Consider the following 25882-nt stretch of genomic DNA (forward strand, 5'->3'; position numbering starts at 1 on the left):
TAGTGTTTCATGCTGTACCTCAGACGTGTATTCGCTTTGATTTGCACTGTATCAACGTCTGTTTATTGCTAAGGAAAACCTCACAAAGGGTTATCTGTATCCATCTCTTGTTCGAAACCATGTTTTAGGGTTATAACCCCCCCAGACGTGATAGATTGTGTTTATATTTTAAATTTCACGAACAAACGAACAGTGGGATTGACCGTGGATTTGTAACGCCCCCACGGTTGAAAGGGCGAGCATGTTTGATGCGACGGGAATTCAAGCCCGCAACCCTCAGGTTACGAGTCGATCGCCTTAACCCACTTGGCCATGCCGGTCCAGCGTCTTAAACTACTGACGTGTTTACATGTATATAAAGTTAGGAATATCAGAAGAACAAAGCGACGGTCAATCCCAGTATTCGTTAGTAAAAGATAGTCCTCGTGTAGCTTTGCGCGAAATTCAAAACAAACTCAAAATAACAATGATATATGAGTAAGAAGGAAGGACACTGGTAATAAATTCCACACACTGACAGCATGACTTAAGTCAGTCAAGAATTCTGTCGGAAGTTTAACAGTCGTATCGTATACCATACTGGTATAGGCTGGGATTTGAAGTATTGAAACTGTAGAGAGACGAAAGATAGACACGAGTTCTACTTTAAAACACTAGCAGGCACAAGGAAGTAGGAGTGTTTAGGATGCAGCAGCGCCCCCCTCACTTAATATGTTTTTCAGTGCCTCCATAAAATAAGTTGATCCAGCATGGATACTGCTGTTGATTGGAGAACTAAATTTCAGAACAGACAAACCTCATTAACATAAATCATTCGAGAGCTTGAAAACTGACACAACATACAACATATACCTGCAATATACAGTGGAGCGCCATTAAGCCGCGGACCAGTAAACCGCGAAATCGCTAAAGCCGCTTTAGCAAGTCTTGTGAGCGATGTGAGCGAGGATTATCGCGGCTCACCGCTAATTTAAGAACGTGTAAAAACGCGGCTTACGAATTTAATCCTGGCTTTATAACTTCAAGGGGATATTTAAAAAGGATTTGCTTTAATTTGGGAAATAAATAAAATATATTACAATAGAAATCGACCGTTAATCTACCTTATCCGCTCTATATGTCAGCTTTATGGAGGCCGCCATTGTTACCGAATCACACCTCTCCATACATTAAAGTTAATCCGCGGTAAATCCGTGAAAAAAGTGATCAATAATTAAAGTATTATTTTTAATTCGATAATCCGATATAATGATCACGCAATGGCCCGGATGAGGCTCCTCGGCGGAGCTGTTGGCGACTTCGGCTTTTCAGTCACAAAGGTTTAAGCCGCGGACCACTTAAGCCGCGGTTAAGCAGGTTGACCCCCCAAATACCGTGGCTTAACGGCGCTCCAATATATCTATAAGAAAACTACCATAAAACCTTACTTTTGTCTTGAAACGTTGTCTAGAAATGAATATAATGAAAAATAACACAATAATTTTAATAAAAGAAATATACATCTCTTCAAGATAAGAGCTTGGGACAAATTTAGGATCTTACAAGTTAAAGTAAAGAAGAGCGCAAAGTTGCGTATCAATCATACGATATTATATCTAATATCAAAGAAGGCGTTTCATCCAATATTAGGGCTCACCAGACCAACTGAGACACGAATGACACGATATTAGGGGCACGAATGATAATAGTTATAAAGTTAACTCAGGATTAATTCTGTTTGTTGAAGATACCAGAAGACCATAGAACAGCGTAATGTTCAATATACTCGTAATTCATGTTTGTGATATTCATGATTTCCGGCAGATGAAGCCAATGCGGACTCTTCTCCTTATACTGGCAGCATGTCCATGATATCCGCTTGGATCTGGCGGATTTTATCGACCTAAACAGTCAGAACTGGTTGGAGTACTTAAAAAACATACAAAAACTCTCTTTGTAAAACTTTCATAATATTCTTCCATTTTCACACCAAGTATGCAGTTTGAAAAACGTAGACATTTCGCTTAACATTTTCGAAATATTTCAAAAGTTCACATCTATTGTGAAGGTGTTACAACAGCGAGAATGATTATGATATACCACTGTCAGTGTGTTCTAGTTACTGTTTTCTGAAATAATGTTGAACTCTCACAGAGATTATTAGTTGAGTTCTGTGTATTTCAACATTGTATAGAGCTGGGATCAAGTCAAAAGTTTTAAGTTTGATATGCCCTTATATAGTAGAGTGATATGTACTTATATAGTAGTGTGATATGTACTTATATTGTAGTGTGATATGTACTTATATTGTAGAGTTTGATATGTACTTATATAGTAAGAGTCTGATATGTCCTTATATTTCCTCCATGTGGGTAGAACATATACTGAGATTGTTTTTTGTTTTTGAATTTCACGCAAAGCTACACGAGAGCTATCTGCACTAGCCATCCCTAATTTAGCAGTGTAAGACTAGGGGGGAAGGCAGCTAGTCATCACCACCCACCGCCAACTCTTGGGCTACTCTTTTACCAACGAATAGTGGGATTGACCTTCACACTGACCTTCGCTGAAAGGGCGAGCATGTTTGGTGCGACGGGGATTCGAACCCGCGACCCTCAGATTACGAGTCGAGTGCTTTAACCCACCTAGCCATGCTGGGCCTGTACTGAGATATGACACTAATATCTTTTCTATAAAATGGTCAGATCTTCCTGTTTTGTTTTAGAGTATGGTCAGTATTCACCTGGAATATCTTCTATCAACATCTCTCGATGGATGAAGAGAAGTTCTGTTCGTTGTTCCGTCTTATATTACAAGTGAATAAATGTTAGTTCTCGACTTGTTTTGATATCGGGTTTTATTTCTGTTTCTTAAAGTTAGAAATTCGTTTTTCATTCGACATTATGCTCGCTGTATCTTTCGTTATCAAGTATACTCTACTTACCCCAGAATACCACATCAGTTAATACGTTTATAGTAATTTCTTATATTTTCTCTTGCCCCCCGCTAAGTACAGCGGTATATCTACGGATTTACAATGAGGAGTTCGATTCCCGTTGGTGGGCTCGGCAGATAGCCCAATATGGCTTTGCTATAAGAAAACACACACTTATATTTTCTCTTATTATTCCGAATTATAAATCTGAATGATTAACCAACGTGATTCTATTGGACACAATATATATATATTAACAAACATTTTTTTTCAATGGAAGTAGCATCCAGTAGAATGCTTCGTAATAACTGATCCGATCTAATAAACTGGTAGTCTCATAAATCAACCACATATACACCGACAGTTAGATATTAACATTTCCAAAGCGAATACACAATTATGAATAATCAAACAGTTAACGTAAGTTCTTACACCGTAGTAGCTCAGCCAGTCTCGTGCGAGATAATTATATATGTTTGATTACATGTACAGAGTAGTCTCTGATCATTGCTGTCATAAATCAGCTGGATAAACATAGGAGGGGACGTCACGATTACTTGGAAAGCTGGTAACAAATCCATTCCAGCCGAAACCTGTTTTAAAATTTTCTAACCACTACTCGAAGCTATTGTTTTATTTGTACGTCATCCGGTTGTAGTCGCACTTCAGTTGTTTCGCCATAACAAACAGACCAGGGAAAAGCTTGAGACTTTGACGCTTTAGAACAACATAGAGAAATGTGTAAACAAATATTTATTTCTCGTTGGATTCTAAACACACAAGCCAGGGTGGTAATATTAATAAGTCAACTCGTCTGAATTACTACATGTACTTTGTTTTGAAATAGATTTCGCAGTCCATTCGATTTTCAATAAACGAATGAATAAAAAAATCCCAGCACAAACGAAAATAGGAGTTTAAGTAGTGCTGTAAGTTGAGTCAGCTCCACAAGGTGGCGTCGACAATTCAAATCAAACCAGTAAACCGGTTACGATTTGGTTCAAACCTAGAGTTAATAGACGTCTCAGTGAACCCGGGATTGTCAAAAGTTTCACATGTGCTCAGAAACTGTACCAATACTAAACTGTTGAAGTTTCTCTGTACCAAAGCTTGATATGTACCGTTTGTCGTTAAATAAGGATCGTTTGAATTTTAGGCCTAACATGGCCATGCAGTTGTAGCGCGAGTTCGAATCCCTATCTCACCAAACGTGCTTGTTCTTTCAGCCTTGAGGGCATTATAATGTGACGGTTAATCCTACTATTCTTTGGTAAAAAAGTAGTTCAAGAGTTGGCAGTGAGAGGTGATGACTAGTTGTTTTCCCGGCTAAACTAGGGACGACTTGCGCAGATAGCCTTAGTGTAGCTTTGTCTAAATTCAAACTAAACCTTTTGAATTTATTTGTAGAACCATCTGACAACCACAAATCACACAGCACTGAGTTTTCACCTTCTCTGCTAATTTTTTTAACCTAGCCAGTTATCGGACAACTGCAGAAACTGAGATTTGAAGACCTGCCCAATCACGAAAACGAAGAAATAGCATTTGTCTTTTGAGTAGGTTCATAACAAGTTAGGGGTGTTTATTTTATTTTATTTTGTAGCGAATTTACTAATATATATTTATTTTAATATCGATGTTTGTGTTTGTTTTAGAAAAATATTTATTAAAAAATGCATGCAACTTATACTGTTAAATGAGTATTGCGAAAGTCCAGCCAATTCTCTAAATTTTCAGAAAATTCTCGCCTGTAAAAATCAACAACATATCTTTTACAAAAACACTAGCGTATCTTCAAATACTGTTGCCAACTTAACTTTCCAAAACCTCGTCCTAAGTGCTTATAAATCGATGCGCCAAGACAAAGCTTTATATTTTTGGTTTGCTACACTTTGTATATTGTAAACCTCGGAAGCTATAACTGTGATAAACTCATATTAATCGAAAAACTTAGATATCTGACCGGGAAAGTTTATAGGTTTCGAGCGTTATAAACCGTTTAACTTAAGAGAATTAACTTCCGACGTTAGTATCTTTACGAGAGCATTAGATATTTTCGTCGGTGAAAAATTTACGTGTGCTCAGTGAAACAGCTGGCTAGCTAGCCGTTTAGCAAAATGTACTGATATCAACTCGAAATTCATTCGCTCATCGTGAATCGTTGATAAAATAATCAGTTACAGACCAAATAGAAGACTCTGTATTGTTTGTAACTTTGTTAAACTTTTTTATATAAACCATTATTTGTAATAACCTGTATAATAAATTATATTGTTGTTTGTATATTAAAAGATATTTGTGTTAAGAAAGAAAACTGTGCGTATCAATCTTTTTGGAGAATATCGTAGATTTGACACATATCAACATTAAATTAATTTAAATCTATTTGAAATCTTAATGCACAGCATAATAAACCGGAAACTTGTTCGAGGTAAATTATAATACGTAACAATTTATTATTATTTTTACTATATAAGGTACGATTTTAAAATGTCATGCACTCAATAAACATCGCATTATGTAACAACAGTTCAAGTGTTATTTTAATTTAAACTCTCAGGGCTGTTAGAATTTTTTGTGCTTCTTATAGTAAAGCTATACTGGGCTATCTACCGTATCCATCGCATGAAATGGAAGTTCAGTATTGTAACTCCTGTTGACTTACCGCTGTCTCATCAGAGGGCGGCTGTCACAAATATTTTTTACAGAAAAGTCTCAGTGTTTCAGTCTGTAAATCTTCAAAACTTTATTCAAACAACCCTAGTACACAGATATCACGTGCATTAAAAAAACGAGAGAAAACGGTACATTATACGGATTGCCTGGTCAGATCACGCACGTTTCAAAGCTTATGTATCACATCGTGAAAAAGGAAGTTATAAAGTCAATTAGCGGATGTATATTATAATTAGAAAGAGGGAACAAAGAGTATTAGCTATATATACTGAAAGTTGAGAGGTTATTGTCAAATGACGGGTTACATTACTCATTAACAATGTCGGTGTATAATGTGTTTCACACCACGCCTCAAACTGCATTATAGTTGAGAGGTTATTGTCAAATGACGGGTTACATTACTCATTAACAATGTCGGTGTATAATGTGTTTCACACCACGCCTCAAACTACATTATAGTTGAGAGGTTATTGTCAAATGACGGGTTACATTACTCATTAACAATGTCGGTGTATAATGTGTTTCACACCACGCCTCAAACTGCATTATAGTTGAGAGGTTATTGTCAAATGACGGGTTACATTACTCATTAACAATGTCGGTGTATAATGTGTTTCACACCACGCCTCAAACTACATTATAGTTGAGAGGTTATTGTCAAATGACGGGTTACATTACTCATTAACAATGTCGGTGTATAATGTGTTTCACACCACGCCTCAAACTGCATTATGACAGAGAACTAAACGTTATCTATGGAGCGGCTACAAAATGCGAAATATTTTCCTGCAAAACACAAAACAAAACCCAACAACAATAAAACAACAGAAACTATTGGATTCTTCAATCCGATATCAGAAATAATGGATGAAGTATTTTGTCGCCACGGAAGAATCATTTCTCACCACGTCCGACCCACCAAGAGAACAGAGAGTTCGGAAAAGTTACTTTGAAAGGAATCTTGAATGAGACATATAGGGTGTTCGGAAAGACACTGTAGAAATTGATTTAGAGAGAGGGACACATCATTTCCGTGGAAGCTCTAGGCGAACATGTATTTTCAGGACAAGCTAAGCTTGACAAAATATAACCGTAGCTTCAAACAGACGTATGAAATTTCTCATTCTGTTGCCGTACGACACGAGATTTCGGGCAGGGAAGGTTCAATAATTCTTAAAGTGTAATAATTATTTTGTCACCGAATTTATTTAAAACTTTAATACGAATTGCTAGAAAAAAACTTTTTTGAGTCAAACAGATACTTATCATGGTTTGTTCATATAACAGACTAACAAGGGATACGTTACGAATACTATTTACTCACGTAATGGCAACATAAAATATGTAACACAGCACTAGGTAGGGTATGATTTTAACTCTAGTTAAAAATTAAGAACACTCACTGTCTGGTTAGCGATGGTAATTTTTTCAAACACTCTTCTGTAGTTTTGTGCAAAATCGAACCCAACAAACGCACGAAACTCATTAAAGCCTGGCACAGGCTGGTGGTTAGGGCACTTGACCAGCAATCTACTGGTCGCGGGATCAAAACCCGTCATCTAACATGATTGCTCTTTACGTATTACGAGTGTTACAGCGTAACGGTTAATTCCACCTATTTGTTGGTACAGAGTAGCTCAAGAATTAGCGATGAATGGTGTTGACCATCTGCTTTTCCTTTAGTCTATCACTTTGAAAAAATGATATAATTCAGGTAGCTATGCACGAAAATTCAACAAAGAAACAGATCTTACAAAATTTCGGTACTTTTCAGCCACTGTCCTTTAAAAGCACTCTTCAGTTACAGTTTTCATGAAGAGTGCCCATAAAGGACTCTTCAGTGACAGTTCTCATCAAGAGTGCCCATAAAGCACTCTTCAGTTACAGTTCTTATGAAGTTATGAAAAGTGCCCAAGTAAACCAACAACAACAAATAAAAACATAATGCATATTCGAACGAAATTCTTGTTAGGCTTTAAACCTTTAATTTAAGGAGTTTTGCAAAGTTCTTCTTACCTCATTTGTATTCCAATGAGGGCGCTGCGAAGGGAAGCAGTCCACATTAGGGATGCTATCCAAATTACAAGGTAGAACTGGCCGTCTTTGATCCGCTGTAGAAATGAAATATATTTTTGAAACAAACACTTGGAAGAGACACACAATTTGTTCTTCTTTTGAGTCTTTTTTTTTTTACTTAGGTTTGAGCCAATTTTAAGTAACTTGATATCAAGTAACTTGGGATGGTTATAAAGGAATAACTGTGCTTTGCTACCACGGGTACCAAAATCCGATTGTTAGTGTCTCAAGTCTACAGACTTACTACAGAGCTATTGAGATGCTTTATTAGGTGATTGCGTATTATTTCATTAATAAAACAACGTTATAAATTCAATGCAATGTCGAAACCCGGATTTTAGCGTTGTAAGTCCGAAGACGTGCCTCTGTGCCACACAAAAGGCTATCTGTGCTCTGCGCTTAAATTCAAAATCAACAATAACTAGGCAATATCTTAACCACAACAGCATAATCTACTAACGAGACCCAGCATAGCCAAGTGGTTAGGGCGCTCGACTCGTAACCTGAAGGTGGTAGGTTCGAATCTCCGTCACACCAAACATGCTCGCCCTTTAAACAGGGGATGGGCGTTATAATGTTACTGTCAATTCCCCTATTAGTTAGTAAAAGATTAGCCAAAATGTTGACGATGGGTGGTGATGACTAGCTGCCTTCCCTCTAGTTTTACACTACTAAAATTAAGGACCAATAGCGAAGATAGTCCTGGTGTAGCTTTGCGCAAGATAAACAAAAAGACAAATCTATTAATGATAGGTACATCCACATATTAAAAGTTAACTAATTAAAAGGCATTAAATACATATAGGGGTGAAATAAATATGGTATGTGGTATTATTATCCTAATTTAAAACCCACGGGATTACCTAACAAATACTCTAAGAAATATGTAAGAGTATAAATATACGATCGGAAATCAAAGAGGCGAAAAGGTGTTATGTGTTGTTATGGTTTGGTAGATTTTGAATTTCTGGCAAAGCTACACGAGAGATATCTGAGTTTGCCGTCTCTAGCATCACCTACCGTCAACTCTTGAACTACTCTTTTACAAAACAATAGTAGGATTGACCAAAATTGTATAACGTTCACACGGCTGAAAGGGTTAGAATGTTTGGTGGGACGGGAATTCGAGTCCATGATCCCCTGACTGCAATCTAGCAATCTAACCACCTGGCCAAGAATGTGTTGGAAATAGATGTTGTTACACAACGACACCGAGGCTATGGTAACTGTGACAAAATAATAAAATAATAATGGTATAAAACTAAAACATAGTGAACAAGTAGTACAATAAATTTATGTTTTGGGAACAAAAAACAAACACAAAGTCAATATATCTAACAAGAAGAAGAGACAGACAGTTTACAAAAAAGAAGTTCGTTCCACTGTCTACTTTCAATTCTTTAATTTCATATTCAGTTTTGTCCTAACCTTCTGTTTTGTTTGTCTTGTTTTTCAGGTATGGGGAGGGATGTTTGTAAGAAATTATACAACATTAATTGAAAACTTTCGTTTGGTATTGTTCTGACTGGTTGTTTGACTTGAGGTATTAATTTGATTGGTTGTTGCACTTGATGTACTAGTTCGTTAGTTGCTTTATATGTTCTATTGATTTGATTTGTTCACGTATGTGTACTGGTTGGATTGTTTGTTTCACTAGTGTACTGGTCGGACTGTTTGTTCACGTAGTGTACTGGTTGGATTGTTTGTTTCACGTAGTGTACTGGTCGGACTGTTTGTTCACGTAGTGCACTGGTTGGATTGTTTGTTTCACTAGTGTACTGGTTGGATTGTTTGTTTCACGTAGTGTACTGGTCGGATTGTTTGTTCACGTAGTGTACTGGTTGGATTGTTTGTTCACGTAGTGTACTGGTTGGAATGTTTGTTTCACGTAGTGTACTGGTTGGATTGTTTGTTTCACGTGATATATTGGTTTAATTAATTTGTCAGGATTTCGCACAAAGCTACAAAAGGGTTACCTGAGTATAGCTGTTCCTAATTTTGAATTAATAGACTGTATAGAGAGCAGCTTAACAAACATCAACTACCGTCAACTGTTGGGGTATTCTGTGTGCTAGAACATTAGGTTCAAAACGTCACACTTACCACGCACCCACAGCCTTAAAATGCGGACCGAGGTTATTCGGCAAAGGGTCGTGAACCATGAATTTTCGGATTCACAGTCCGTGAAAGCTAACCTACTTAGTCACGTGCACACAAACCTCTTTCTTTATTTTTCACTTATTTTATCTCGAAAAGCTTGTCACATCTGATGCCAGTGTTGCATTGTGCAAATAGGAAAGTAATATAAAGTTCGTTCTTGTACAATATTGATTAGGTAATAGCTTAAAAACTACCTTAGGAAAATTACAATAAATCACCTGTACATACAAAACGTAATTCTGAATTAAAAACTTGTTTACACACAGTAATCACTATAAAAGGCTAAATCTATAAATTACTACAACAAAAGATACTTGGCAATGCTAGGTTTAAAAAAGTGAAGACGTGAATGGAGGGATGGGGCGTTCCTTTCTCTTGTTTTGAGCCGTACTACACGCCCCATTCGTCCAATGTAAAGATGGTCGCTATACGAGAAACATAATTCTCCTTTGGCACTGTCTTCACGCTCTCTGCCTCCTTGCTCAAATCGTTCTTACATTTACTTATCCTCATTTCTCTACTAAATTTTGTGAAAGTTGGTTCACTTCATCACAAAAACTTGTGAAAGTGGACAGAATGGACAAATAAAATACATCATTTTATTTAACACACACAATCTGAAAACTAGTTAATTGTCAGACTTAGGCATAACAGTGTTAACAACAAGCTACTGGTAATTATTGATAGTTTCGAATGTTTAATTCACAAATAATACAGTCGTTAAGACAAGTTTGGGGGTTAAGTGTTCTCACTGTTATATGCGATAAGTACAGTAAATTGCTTTTATTTGGGAACTCTGGACTACAATGCACTTTTAAGTAGTGAGAATGTTTGAACTATATGTAGAGTTCGTAGGCTGGACGAAACGTTGGAGGTTATCCTTACTAAAATTGATGAAATAGATAAGAATCATAAACAGCAGGACTTCAAAAGAGCTTAAGTTTGTACATGCAAAGAAGGCATCAGCTAAGACTAACGATGACATTCAGGAAGTTAGAAAGAGTGGTATTAGGGTTAAAACTAGTGAACTTAACTGTACAGACTGAACAAGGGATTTCAGTCCTTGGATTATGTAGATGGGAAATTATTGGAGGGAAGGAAAAACAAAAGGAACAGAGAAGGATATGTGTTATGATCTTAAAGGTGTTATAGGTGATTCCTTGTCACAGCGTGTGAACAGAATAGTTTCTGACATAGATAAGGAGAAAAACTGTTAACTTATGCTATCCTGTGAAGAAGGTGGAAGACACAAGCGACAGAACAAGAGATATAATGAAGTGGGATGGCAATGATGCAGTTTTGTTGGGCAGGTAGGAGCTACCGATATAAAGAAGAATGAGTGAGAGGAGCTAATCAAGGGGTTGATAGAAGCACTTAAAGATGGGGGCTATAAATTAATTGTGACAGCGATACTGCCAATAATTAATTGTGAAGAAAAAGTTTTGAATAGGTCACTAGGGCTAAATGCTAAGCTGAAATTCATAAGTAACAATAAACAGGTTAGATGATTGGATTTGTGGGATCAGTTCAGTGGGAAGAGGAAACGTTTTGGAATGGTTGGTTTACACTTAAGTAGGAAAGGGACTGGTAAGTTCAAGAGCCATTAACTCAGCTGTAAGGGAAGTTTTAAACTAGGACTTAATAGTAGTGAGAGCAAAGATAAACTAAATAAAACAAAACTTAGATGTAGAGAAAAGTTGAGAACATTAAGGATAACAGCAAGGATACTGAATTCATTTGGATTTCTAGTATTGGGTATGAAAGGGAAGAGCTCTTAGTAGGAATGTGTTATAGAACACCAGATGAAAGTGGTGGAATTAGTGAGAAACTTTATCATGAGATTAAGATTTCAGGTGTTAACGAAGTCATAATTATGCTTGATTTTGAGTTCAAACATATTAACTGGGAAATACTAGAGTCAAACCATGAGAAAGAAAGGTTCCTGGAAACTGTTCAAAATGAATTATTCACATCAAGTAACCTACTAGAAACAATGCTATTTTAGATTTACTGTTTACAACAAACACAACAATGACTGATAGGGTAAACATTGAGGAACATTCAGTGTTCATTTCTGTATTAGGTTTGATGTTTTATTGAAAATGGAGATAAAGAATAATGATAGTTTTATTACAAATTCTAAAGGTTGTGACAAGAATTATTTATTATGAGTTGCGATGCTGAGTTACTTAGATACACTGAACAAATGTGGATAATTTTTAAAGAAAAATTTTTCAATATTCAAAACAAATATATTACTTACAGAAAGAAAAATGTTGCTGGTAGTATAACAAAACAAAACATGTTACTAAGGGTATAAAACCACAGAAAAGAATCACAAATTTAAGAAATTTAAATTAACTGGTATTATAGAACATTTATAATATTACAGATGATCAACAAAGTTGGTGAAACAGGAAATTAGGACAACAAAAAGAATGCGAGAAAAACATTTGGCTGAAAACATAAAAATTAAGTGCCTTAAGGATAAACACTATATTAAGATGGGAGATATGATAAAGAAAGGCTTGTATTTGATGATTATGAAAAACTAGATTATTAAATTCTGCTTTTCCTTCAGTTTTTACTAATGTGACTTAAGCAGTATTCCTCACCTTGAACAACTGATAGATGAAAACAAAGTTGAACAAGACAATTGTATAAATTCTGAGCTTGTTAAAACAGATAAGTTTAAAGAACGACAAGGCTCTTAGGCCAGATAATATTTCCCTGAGGGTTTTTAAGGAGATCAACAACTGGATATATGAGCCACTTACCATAATATTTTGTAAGTCCTTCAATAGTGGACAAGTACCAACAGATTGAAAAATAGCTAATGTCACTCCTATATTCAAGGGAGGTAATAGAAGTTGTCCCAGTAGTTATAGGCCTATTAGTCTCACATCAGTTGAGGGAAAAGTTTTAGAAAGTCTGATAAAAGATACTTTGCAAAGTCATTTAACATGTTTAGAATTTTATCAGATAGCCAACATGGCTTCATTAAGGGAAATTCTTGCCTTACAGTTCTTTTGAGATACTTTGAAAATGTTACTGTATAGGTAGATGAGGGTAAGAGTGTAGATTTGGTGTATCTGGATTTTCAAAAAGTATTTGATAAAGTGCCACATTTTATAAAGGCTTGTAAAGAAACTTACTTTTATAGGTGTAGAAGATAAGTTAACTAATTGGATAAAAGAGTGACTTAATGGAAGGAAACAGAGGTTGTTATAAATAGAATTCAGTCAAACTAGATTAATATTGCAATGTGCATCACGGCTAAGTCTTAGAACCATTACTCATTTTGATTTACATTAACAACATAGGTAAAGGAATGGTCAATGAATTATTTGTGTTTGATATTGCTAACTATGAAAAGGATGCTACTTATTTATAACAGGATTTAGATCATTTAGTGAGTTGGATAAATAAATATCAGATGGGTTTTAATTATGATAAATGCAAGATATTGCTTGTGGTTTATCATAATTTGAATTATAAGTATAATTTGGAAGGGAATAACCTTAACAGTGTTATGAAAGAAATATCTTGGTGTAGTGATTGGTCAGTCTCATAAACCATAAGAGCAGTGTGTTGTTGCTAATGGTATGGCAAACAGAATTTTAGGTTGTATCTACAGGAATACTGAATACAAGTGAAAAGAGGTTATAATTTCATTGTATGGCTCACTGGTTAAACTACATTTGGAGTATTGTGTTCAGTACTGAGCTCCTTACCTTAAAAAGACATTGAATTATTGGAAATGGTTCAGAGGAAGTTTACTAAAATGATACCTGGGATGGAGTGGTTGTGATCTGAGAAGGGATTAAGATCCTTTAAATTGTTTTCCTTTAAAAAAATAAGAACCAGACAGGATCTGATTGAAGTGTTTAAGGGGTTGATAATGTTGATGTATCAACATTTTTCATACTTAACAGTGAGAATTATAGAACTATGGGACACAGATTTAGGCAAAGTAGAAGCTGTTTTCAGCTAAGACACCATTTTATTTTTCAAATAGAGTTGTTGGTCTATGGAATGGGTTGACTTTGGATACTGCAGAGGCAGTAAATTTGAGTGAGTTTAAAAGAAAGGTTGATAGATACATATGAATGATATGGTTGACTTCAATGTTTTTTTAATTTATTTATTTAATATCTTTAGTTTGATTTACAGGATGAAAGAGCCGAGATGAACCAACAGGTTTCTTATTGTTCCCTAAATGTTATGTTATGCAATAGGTTAGTATTTCTGCTTTATATGAATAGATACTAATTTTGTGAGACATGAAATATTAGAAGTACACTGTCCTACAAGAATAGCCAATGGTGACAGAACATTATTAGATTTATTTACACTTTTCCTTTCATTTACACCTACAAATCCCACAAAGTCACATGACTTACAAGACGTTTTTATAATTGGCTATACACGTCCAAAATGAAAACATAGAATAAATTAACATAGAAAGAAATATTTAAAATATACTATTTAAAGTTTTTAAAATTACAACTAAGTACAACAAATATTTCACACAAAAAATGGACTAAGTTTTGCTAAAGACAATAAAGCAGCATACTTTTTAATTTCACTCATATCTTGAAGTATGAACATAAATGAATTTTGAAACAAAAACAAAATGGCATAAAAATGTTTTAAGTACTACTCGTTGTTCGATTTCACAAGATGTGGAATAACATTTACATTTTAAAATATCAATACAAGAAACAGATGAAACTGTGGAAAAACGAGGAACAAATAAAAAGCTAAAAACCTTAAAGATAACTATCAGTATTATAAAAACAGCATATATAAGTGAAAGATACAGTAGTTACCATTATCCAAAATAATATGCACTGTTGTACTTGAGGAACACATGATAGAACAAGGTTTATTCTGTTATTTAAGAACCCATGACAGGAAAAGGTTTATTTGTTGTTGAGGTACCCATAATAAGACAAGGTTTATTCTGTTGTTGAGAGACCCATGACATGACAAAATGTATTCTGTTGTTGAGAGACACGTAATAGGATAAAGTTTATTATGTTGTTGAGAAACCCATGAGAGAGAAAGATTTATTCTGTTACCGATGGTCCCATGGTAGGACAAGGTTTATTCTTTTGTAGAGAAACCCATGACACGACGATATTTATTGTTGTTGAACAACCCATGATAGTACAAAGTATATTTTGTTTTTGAGGAGTCCATTTTAGGACAAGATTTACTTTTGAGAGACCCAACATAGAAAGAGATTTATTCTGTTGTTGAAGGACCCATGTTTGGAAAGAAACTATTCTTTTGTTGAGAAGTCCATAAGAGAACAGGGTTTATTCAGCTGAATTTACGGGTTGCTCAAACAGTTGAAATTCCAAAGTGCACATGATAAGATTGCTAAATAACAGAGTTGTGGATACAGATACGAAAGGCTAAATAAAATACTTCTACAGATCTACGAAGTAACTTACAGAGCCAGCAGCCAAATTTTACCAATCACTCACTGCCTACCATCCTGAAAGGCAGTAGTTGTCTAAACTCCAGAGATCAGGTGTGCCAATATTAACATTCGGTACAGAAAAATCTCACAAAAACCTATGTATACTGCATTTGATTAAGTTTAGACTAGACGAAAAAAATTATTTTGCCAACGCCAGTAGATTCGATGAATATGAATTTAATACTAGGTGGCGATACCTCTGATGCGATGGCAAACCATGTGCGTTAATAACAAATGAGAAATGTTATATTTTAAAATTCACGCACCTTTTAACCAGATAAAACCTGAATACAAGTTCCACTTAAAACGTAAAAAAACACACCATCTCTCTAACATTCTTTTCTCTAAAAATTATATATTTGAAGTAAAGTGAGAAGAAGCTGGGAGAAATTAAACTCCGAAGTTCATACAGACTGGTTCTCGGAGCCAAAGCCCTCTGTACACAATTAAAATGCATCAAAAACGTGCAGTTGTTATTCAAATTAAAACCAAATAAATAACGATGAAGTGCAAACAAGAACCTGTTTGCAGAACAAGAAAGCTCACAAAATTAGTATTCCGAAAATATTTAAGTACAAAAACAACATTCATGATGTGGCAAGGGGGATATTAGTTTCCAACAACACGTCAAAGACAGTTTCTAAATAGGTCTTATACAGCTAATTTAAATTTCTACTCATAGAAACGATTGACATTTTGCAGATTCTCTTGGCGAAATGCAGAGATGCCAACCATTACGATTTGAGCGTAATCATTACGATTTTGGTGTATACATTACGACTATACGCTCATACAGACAAATATTATGACTTGTTGCAACTCCCAAATTATTATATATTACATAGGCCTATACAATAAAGTGATAAATTGTTCCCCCAGGGCTTGAAAGAGGTTAAAAGAAAATTTCTAGTGAGATACAAATAAATTTTGATAATCAATAAAAGACAGCCCAAATTGGTACTTGCGATAATCATGTTTGTGCTTGAAATAATAAAAAATATTTGTATCTCCGACGTCTACCAATAGTTTGAGTGTCGTGCTTCTCCATATTGGGTACGTGGGGGAATCCATAGTTACGTCATCAGTGCTTGTCAGCCAATCAAAGCTCGCGTAGATGGGTATTTCTCGTTTTCTGAGCGGCATAGAAACACCAATACGATCGTTCACAGTGGAAAAAAGAGACCTCATTCATCAGATTGTCTTGTTTCTGGCAAATCTAAAAGGACTAAAACTGTGAAATATAAATTTAGGAAAGACTATAGTGCAATATATTCGGTCATTGCATCAAAAATCAGTGACAGTTATGCGTTTTGTACAGTTTGTCACATCAATTTTTCTGTGGCGTATGGCGGAATAAACGATTGTTCCAGACATAGAAAATCGGCATCTCACCAACAAAAGGCTGAGGCGAAGACAAAACGATGCAGATAAGGACAGTTATGAGTAAGAATTCGGAATATGAAACCATAAATGCAGGAGTGATGTTCACGCAATTCGTCATTACTCATAATTTACCCCTAGCTGTAGCCGATCATGCAGGACATCTATTTAAAAAAATGTTCCCAGACTCTGATATAGCAAAAACTATGGCTGTGCTAGAACCAAAACTACGGCCATTGTACAAATGTTGGGCTGTGAAGATGACAAAATGATTTCAAGCACACTTACTAACAGTGTTTACAGTTTAGCCACAGATGGATCCACAGACATGGATGACTCAAAACTGTATCCAGTGGTTGTACAATATCTTGATCCTTTGCTTGGAAAAATTGTTTGTTCTCTTTTGACAATGGTGGAATGGAAAGAACTTCAACGGGAGAGAATATTTTCAAGCTTTTGGACCACGAACTGACAAAGAAGAAAATTCCATGGGAAAACTGTCTTAATTTTTCTTCAGACAATGCCTCAGTTATGTCTGGTATAGGTAAAGGTGTGATGGGACACATCTCAAGACGACAGCCTAGCATTTACTTCATGGGCTGTGCCTGTTACCTCATGAATATTGCTGCCCAGAAAGCTTCCAGAGAACTGCCCTGCCCAGTTTCTGATATAGTGATATATATCTACTATTTTCTGGACAAAAGTGCTAGCAGAAAACAACATTTCAGAGAGTTTCAAGGATTGTATGACAAAGAAACAAGAAAAATTCTACAACTTGTTAACACAAGATGGCTATCACTTGGGGTGTGCCTCAACAGAATATTGGATATGTAGAAGCCATTAAAGAAGTATTTTCACTGTGAAAAGGAAAAACTAGACTCAAAAGGTTCTAAACGTGCAGCTCAGTCAGGCAACAAGACTTTAACAGTTAGGATATCCTCTTGGCCACACAGGGACAGAGTCAAAACACCCTCCCAGCCACACAGGGACACAGTCAAGACATCCTCTAAGCCACACAGGGACACATGACAATAGTCTTCAAAAGCAAAGAAACATTTGATATAAATCAATATATGTTTAGACAGTCTGAACTTGAGGGACAATCAATGAAAAAAGAGAAGAAAACGAAAGCTAGCAATGAAGTAACCAAGAAAAGTAATGCACAAAGCAAGTTAGATAAGCTAACAGTTTTCTTGGACAACAAAATGAACTTGTTATTTTGTCTTTTTCTTCGGTCTGCAATTCCTCTATTTGAGCAAGCCAATTTGATATTGCAAATAGAAGAACCTTGCAACATATTATACATAGAACTCTGATTACACAAGTTAAAAATATACTTGTCAGATACATCAAGCCAGAATATCTTGAAAGCAACATCACTGAACTTGACTACAACAATGAATCCTCACACAAATCTGATGGGGCAGTTTCTAGTGGAAATTCTGCCAAGAAATACATTGTTAAATATGAAAAGAACCTGATCAGCTTCTACACCAGTGTCACGAAATACTATATTGCAGCTACAAATTACATGATGAAACATTTCCCTCTATATGATGAACTTCTAATTCACGTAGAGGTTGCTGATCCAAAACTGAAAGTAAGCAAAGATTTCTCTTCTCTACGCTTCTTCACAGACAGGTATCCTTGTCCTTGTCAATACACATGAGCACAACACTATTGACAAGTTGGAAGGGCAATATTTGAACTATTAAATTGGTACTTTTTCAGGAACTGTCCTTCAGTTGAATGTTGACAAGTTTTGGGTTTAGCTGTCTAGAGGTAAGGATGGAAATGGCAACCAGAAGTATGACATTCTGTGTAGGGTTATGCTTGGAATTCTTACAATCTTCTATTCTAATGCTGACAGTGAAAGGATATTTAGTTTAGTGACTAAAACCAAAAGTAAGTACAGACCAAACTTGAGCACTTCAGTTTTGAGCAGTATTATAACACACAAGATGTGTATGCAGTCAAATGGGCAATGTTGTTATAACTACCAACCATCCAGAGACATTTTCATGAAAGTAAAGGCTGAAACAGCTGCAAAACTATTACAATAAGTGTCATAAACATGATATAAACTAGTCATCTATTATCTACTAATGAAATAGATAATATATTGTGTAAAAAAGACAGTTACATAAGTAGGTCAAAGAAATTTTCCAATATTAGTTTCACTAACTGGAGAACAGAAGAGTTTATTTTTAGAATAATACAGAACACAAACAACCTTTAACGTCGAGACACTTCTTCAGAATGCTTAATAACCTCAGACCACAGGTTGAGAACTTTGAAACTAAAGAAAATATGTCAAGCTGAGACAATAAATATCAACGGTTGTGCAAATCAGCCAACAATGTACTATGCAGACCATAAAAATCTACAGCTGTGTCAATCAGACAACAATATACAACAGAGACTATAAATATAAACAGTTGTGTCAATCAGATAACAATGTGTTATAGAGACTATAACTATCAACAGCTGTGTCAATGAGCTAACAATATACTATAGAGACTATAAATATCAACAGTTGTGTCAATCAGTAAAAAATGTATTATTGAGACTATAAATACCAATAGGTGTCAATCAGTCAACAATGTTCTATAGACACTACAAATATCAGTAGCTGTGTCAATCAGTAAACAATGTTCTATAGACACTATGAATATAAACACATGCGTCAATCAACCAACAATGTACTATAAAAACTATAAATATTAACAGATGGGTCAATCAGATAACAATGTGTTATAGAGATTATAACTATCAACAGCTGTGTCAATCAGCTAACAATATACTACAGAGACTATAAATATCAATAGTTGAGTCGATCAGCCGAAAATGTACTATGGAGACTATAAATATCAAAAGTTGTGTCAATCAGATGACAATGTACTATATATAGACTACAAACATCAACAGCTGTATCAATCGCTTAACAATGTATGGCAGAGACTATAAATACCAAAAGCTGTGTCAATCAGATGACAATGTACTATATATAGACTATAAATATCAACAGCTGTATCAATCAGTCAACAATGTACTGTAGAGACTATAAATATCAACAGCTGTGTCAATCAGACAACAATGTATTATAGTGACTATAAATATCAACAGCTGCGTCAATCAGCCAACTATGTACTAATGAGAGTATAAATATCAACAGCTGCGTCAATCAGCCAACTATGTACTAATGAGAGTATAAATATCAACAGCTGTGTCAATCAGCTAACAATGTATTATAGAGAATATAAATATCAACAGCTGTATTAATCAGTCAACAATGTACTGTAGAGACTATAAATATCAACAGCTGTGTCAATCAGCCAACAATGTACTGTAAAGACTATAAATATCAACAGTTGTCCCAATCAGATAACAACGTATTATGGAGACCATAAATATAAACAGCTGTGTCAGTTAGTCAACAAGGTACTATATACACTATAAATATCAACAGCTGCGTCGATCACCCAACAAAGTACTAGAGAGACCATAAATATGAACAGCTGTGTCAAAAAGACGACAATGTACTATAGACACTATAAATATCAACAGCTGCGTCAATCAGCCAACTATGTACTAATGAGAGTATAAATATCAACAGCTGCGTCAATCAGCCAACTATGTACTAATGAGAGTATAAATATCAACAGCTGTGTCAATCAGATAACTATGTATTATTTAGACTATGAATATTAACAGCTGTGTTGATCAGCCGACAATATACTATATAGACTATAAACATCAACAGCTGTAACAATCAGTCAACAATGTACTGTAGAGACTGTAAATATCAACAGCTGTGTGAATCAGCCAACAATGTACTATATACACTATAAATATCAACAGCTGTGTGAATCAGTCAACAATGTTCTATAGAGACTATAAATATCAACAGCTGTTTCAATCAGCCAACAATGTACTATAGACACTATAGATATAAACAACTGTGTTTATTAAATTAAGATGTACGAAAGTTCTTTGATTACAAATATTTTGTAGCCATGATTTGTTTTCCAGCCTCTGAAAGAAAATATTCTAAATAAAAAAAACAGTGGAAGTAAAATTACTTTTCCTAAAATATCTACGAGGTCATGTCAAGGAAGCCCCTCGTTTGGGGTATAAGACTCCTCCTGAGCTCCAATGTGGAAGGTGCTGCGGTATGAAAACGTATTTGATGAACTAATGATAATTACTTGTTGGTAAGAATAAAGCTAGACAATGCTGTGCCTATAGTACGTGTTGAACCCCAATTTTTAGCGTTCTAAGCCACCATACGATTCCAATGATACTATGGATACAAAATCACCCCTTGGTTTGTATTAAACCTTTCAGTAGTTATGGTCATATTATTTTCTGTTGGTATAACGCCCATGAAAGTCCAAAGCCACAATGACGTAATAAACGTGCTTAGCCTATTGTATGAGCCCTTACTCACAATAATATATTTCTTATTTGATGTCGCGTGTGTTAAGCTGTTAAGTGTCAGTGATAAAATAGTTGTATGTAATGTCACTGAAAGTGTTTAAACACACTCACATTATTTACCCTAAGTCATAATGATATCACTTATTGCACTTTAACAGAGATTTAATTTTCTACCACACAGAACACAGTTAGCGTTGTTATAGCAACCGCATTCATTTGAGTATACATCTCCAAATAAATTTCCAACTCTTTTGTCAGGTTAAGAAGATTTAGCAACTCGTAATGCCTTATACAAGCTGGTGAACAAAACCCAAAATATGTGAACACAATACAAGAGAAGTGTATGTGTTTCTGATAGCAGAGCCACATCGGGCTATCTGCTGAGTCCACCGAGGAGAATCGAACCCCTGATTTTAGCGTTGTAAATCCTGAGACTTACCAGTGTACCAGCGGGGACGATACAAGAAAAACAAAGTTTAAACATTCAATCATCTAATTACATTAAAAGTTGTTTTTTTATTAGAATCTTGAATAAAACTGCTCCAACATTACTTCCATTGTTTTAGTTTAACCAAACTTAGGGAAGTCTAAATAACAATGGAGAAAACTGTTTTGTTTACAATGTGAAACACAGAGGTCCAGAATGGTCTATCTGTCCTGTGACTACAGCATGAATCGAATACTCCCTCTAGGAAAGTCACCAGGGAGATGTTCTTTCTATGCAGATTGAAGTATCAAATGTATTTTGGTAAGTTTAAACAGTTTTATTTTATCTAAGTGTCCATTGGGTTAGGTGAATACCGAATTTTTCGAATCATCCGCTAGAAATTTCTAAATTTCAGAAGAATTTATCGTAGATATGAACATTTACAGATTTTTCACAAATGGCATCTTAAACTTAACGTTCTGTAAAAAATAAAATTTGGAAACCTTAAGAGCTCGATATAATATCGATATTACTGTTAAAATGTGAACACTAATTTACTGTTTGGCCCACATATAACACCTACCAAGAAGCAACCTATTAGGAAAATCGAAGAAAAGATGGCGAAATAATGTTTCACGAGACGTCTTTCATGTTGAAATCGAAGACGGAGAATGGTCAAGGTATGAAAGGACAAGGCGAGATACAGAGCCTTCGTGAGTGTCCAGAAATCACAGATCTTTGTGTTATAGGAGTGAGAACAAAAAACAACGAAAGCAAAGCACTGACCAGTTGACGGAGTGAAAAAATAAACCATAACAAAGCATTGACCAATGAAATAAAACAAAAACAAAACAGTGACCAGTTGGAGTGAGTGAAAAAAAGAAACAACCAAAACAAAGCATTGACCAATGGGAGTGAGTGAAAAAAGAAACAAGCAAAAACAAAATATTAAACAATTGGAGTGTTTGTTTGTTTTTGAATTTCGCGCAAAGCTACTCGAGGGCTATCTGCGCTCGCCGTCCCTAATTTAGCAGTGTAAGACTAGAGGGAAGGCAGCTAGTCATCACCACCCACCACCAACTCTTGGGCTACTCTTTTACCAACGAATATTGGAATTGACCGTAACATTATAACGCCCCCACGGCTGTCAGGGCGAGCATGTTTGGCCTGACAGGGATGCGAACCCGCGACCCTCAGATTACGAGTCGCACGCCTTAACCTACCTGGCCATGCCGGGCCTACAATGGGAGTAAGTGAAAAAATGAAACAACCACTACAAAGCGTTGACCAGTTGGAGTGAGTGAAAAAAAAACAACCAATACAAAGCATTGACCAGTGGGAGTGAGTGAACTAAAACAAAAAAAAAACAAAATATTGACCAACGTGAACTAGAAACAATCAAAACAAAACATCTTACCCTCTAGTGTGAGTATTATGTTTATTGGGAAAAAAATAAGAATTATTACAGTTTAAACTTGTAATTATAATTAACAATCATTCGTCATTATTATTATTATAAAAACCGATTTTCGGGAAGAGAAGCTGATTTGGTAACAAGTTCTCGGACAGTTCCCGATTAGACAAAATTCAAGTATGAGACACCATTCTTAAATAAAAGACGAATAATGCACATTTCTTACGAATTTGTGTATGTGCGTGCGTGCGTGCGTGTCATAACATTATTCTAACTCAAACTAACTTCTTAAATCCAATAATCGTAATACTCATTTATTACCATCATATTAAAGTGAATCTAAAAACCGCGAGATGTCGTTTGCGTAGATTTCGGAGCATCTCGATATAGGGGATATTAATTGAAATCTTAACACTACCCTACTGACTCAGAGCTATGTCAGAAGGTTTATAATGGTAAAAAAAGGTTTTGATACCTGTGGTGGCACACAGCACAGAGAGCCCATTGTCTAGGTTTGCTCTCAATAATACACACCATTTAAACTCCAACCCCCCCAAATGTTTTCAATCAACCTACGAGCGGGTAATGTGTACAAAAGTGTACATCATATCAGCTAAACCTCTTTCTTTTCTAACTGAAGAATGTATACTTTAAAACACACACTTATCTGGTGTAGAACGTGTATTGTGTTAACAAAATTCACGTCTAAGCTATTTCACTATTGTTACCATGCTTGTTTGTACGAGATAGCTACTATGACAACCGACAGTATAGGTGTTTCAATTCTACAGTTGTGGTAGCTGTTAAGAACAGACATAATGTCAGTTTGCAAATTAAAATAAAAAGGAAGAAGCCACAATATTAGTGCGTCACGACTCGTGAGCTGTGCAAGAAACGTAGATACTCTCAGACGGTTCTAACGCCTAAAATCTAAACCCAATGGAATATTTCAGTTACCACAGTAGACACAGGAGAGCCTAAAATATGATATTATTTTATAAAGTTGAGATCATATTGATAGCTTGAGTATAGTCGAACGAGGCTATCAGAACCGTGCCCGCCGAGGGTATCGAAACCAGATTTTTAGTGTCAAAGCTATCACAGTTATTTTTCACAGAGCGAGGATCCAGACGAAGGTAGAAACACAGATTTAAAGAGCTGAAATGTACAAGTAGTGTTGTGTTGTTCCTTCATCTGACACGTTTATTATATATATATAAAACTGATCATCTCAAAGATAACAAAGTTACTTTATAATTAATGAGAGTAGACATAAATGATACATTTTACGTCCAAATAACAATCATGTCTTGACATTTTCCTTAATTAAAGTGTCTTATCACAATGACAGAGACACGGTGCAGCACAAGTATAATTTTGTTCATGTAAGTAGAGATTTTGTTATTCAAAATATTCGTTAATAAATAGAAAGTCAAAACAATTAGGGGGAATCTATCAACGATGGCATCCACCTACAAATAGGTATATTAGGTTTTTTTCAGTTTACTTATTATTACAATTATTATTTTATTACAACTTACAGCTTTTACGGAACGGAAGAATTTTTAAAAAAAATAACTGCAACGTTTCGGATACTACAGTAATCGTTGTCAAAAGTGACATAACACGCACCAATATTTGGTAACATCCTTAGCAAGGGTTACAATGTAAACCAAAAGTTAGTACTACACTGTTGTGAAGGTTACTCCGTGAACCAACAGTTAGTATTACACTGTTGTGAAGGTTACTCCGAACCAGAAGTTGGTACTACACTGTTGTGAAGGTTACTCCGTGAACCAGTAGTTAGTACTACACTGTTCTGAAGGTTACTCCGTGAACCAACAGTTAGTACTACACTGTTGTGAAGGTTACTCCGGACCAGAAGTTAGTACTACACTGTTGTGAAGGTTACTCCGGACCAGAAGTTAGTACTACACTGTTGTGAAGGTTACTCCGTGAACCAACAGTTAGTACTATACTGTTTTGAAGGTTCATTCTGTGAACCAGTAGTTAGTACTACACTGTTGTGAAGGTTACTCCGGACCGCCCCCGGTAGTACAGCGGTATGTCTACGGATTTACAAAGCTAAAATCAGGAGTTCGACTCCCCTTGGTGAGCTCAGCAGATAGCCCGATGTGGCTTTGCAATAAAAAACACACAAACACATACTCCGGACCAGAAGTTGGTAGTACACTGTTGTGAGGGTTACTCCGTGAACCAGAAGTTTGTACTGCACTGTTGTGAGGGTTACACAGTGAGCCGATAGTTAGTTTTACACTGTTGTAAAGGTTACTCCGGACCAGAAGTTAGTACTACACTGTTGTGAAGGTTACTCCGTGAACCAACAGTTAGTACTATACTGTTTTGAAGGTTCATTCTGTGTACCAGTAGTTGGTATTACACTCTTGTGAGCGTTACACCTTGAATCAGAAGCTAGTACAAAACATGCAATATCGGTGACAGTCAAACCCTACTAATAAGTTAAATAAGGGTAGTCCACGAGGTGAAACTGTGCGCTGTTGGCTAGCTAAGTTCTTTCTAATCTATCAGTTAACAATTAGGGAGAGCTATGCGCAGTTATCAGAATGGTATTACGATTCTAAACAAAAAACGAAAGACACAATTATTTGTTTCATCCTTAGTAATCGAACAGTTAGAACTGGTTAGTTTCACTCCCAGTAGTTCTTGCATAGTGGGTAACACTACTTCCGGATTAAGCACCCGTGGGTCCAGCAGTATTTTTAGAAGACGAAAATCCTTATGTGCCTTACTTTTTAACAATGCTATTCAACTAGGTTTTGAAAAACTTTTACGGATATGGGACCTCCATAAGCGCGGGGATACTCGTACTGTTAGGCTAATCCGGCAATGGGTAAGACGTGTGACATTTGTCTTCTGTTTGTC

At 35.7% G+C, this 25882-nt stretch overlaps 1 pseudogene across 1 annotated transcript in view; it reads right to left on the bottom strand.

Moving 5' to 3' along the window:
* Positions 1-25882, bottom strand: part of LOC143250319 (calmodulin-binding transcription activator 2-like) — a 152961-nt pseudogene that overhangs the window by 115505 nt on the left and 11574 nt on the right. Inside the window, exon 2 of the transcript XR_013028142.1 lies at positions 7607-7701. The product of XR_013028142.1 is annotated as a calmodulin-binding transcription activator 2-like (transcript). The remainder of the gene's footprint in view (positions 1-7606; positions 7702-25882) is intronic.

This window comes from Tachypleus tridentatus, chromosome 5 (assembly GCF_004210375.1).
Source record: "Tachypleus tridentatus isolate NWPU-2018 chromosome 5, ASM421037v1, whole genome shotgun sequence".
In the NCBI taxonomy this organism is placed as follows: domain Eukaryota; kingdom Metazoa; phylum Arthropoda; class Merostomata; order Xiphosura; family Limulidae; genus Tachypleus; species Tachypleus tridentatus.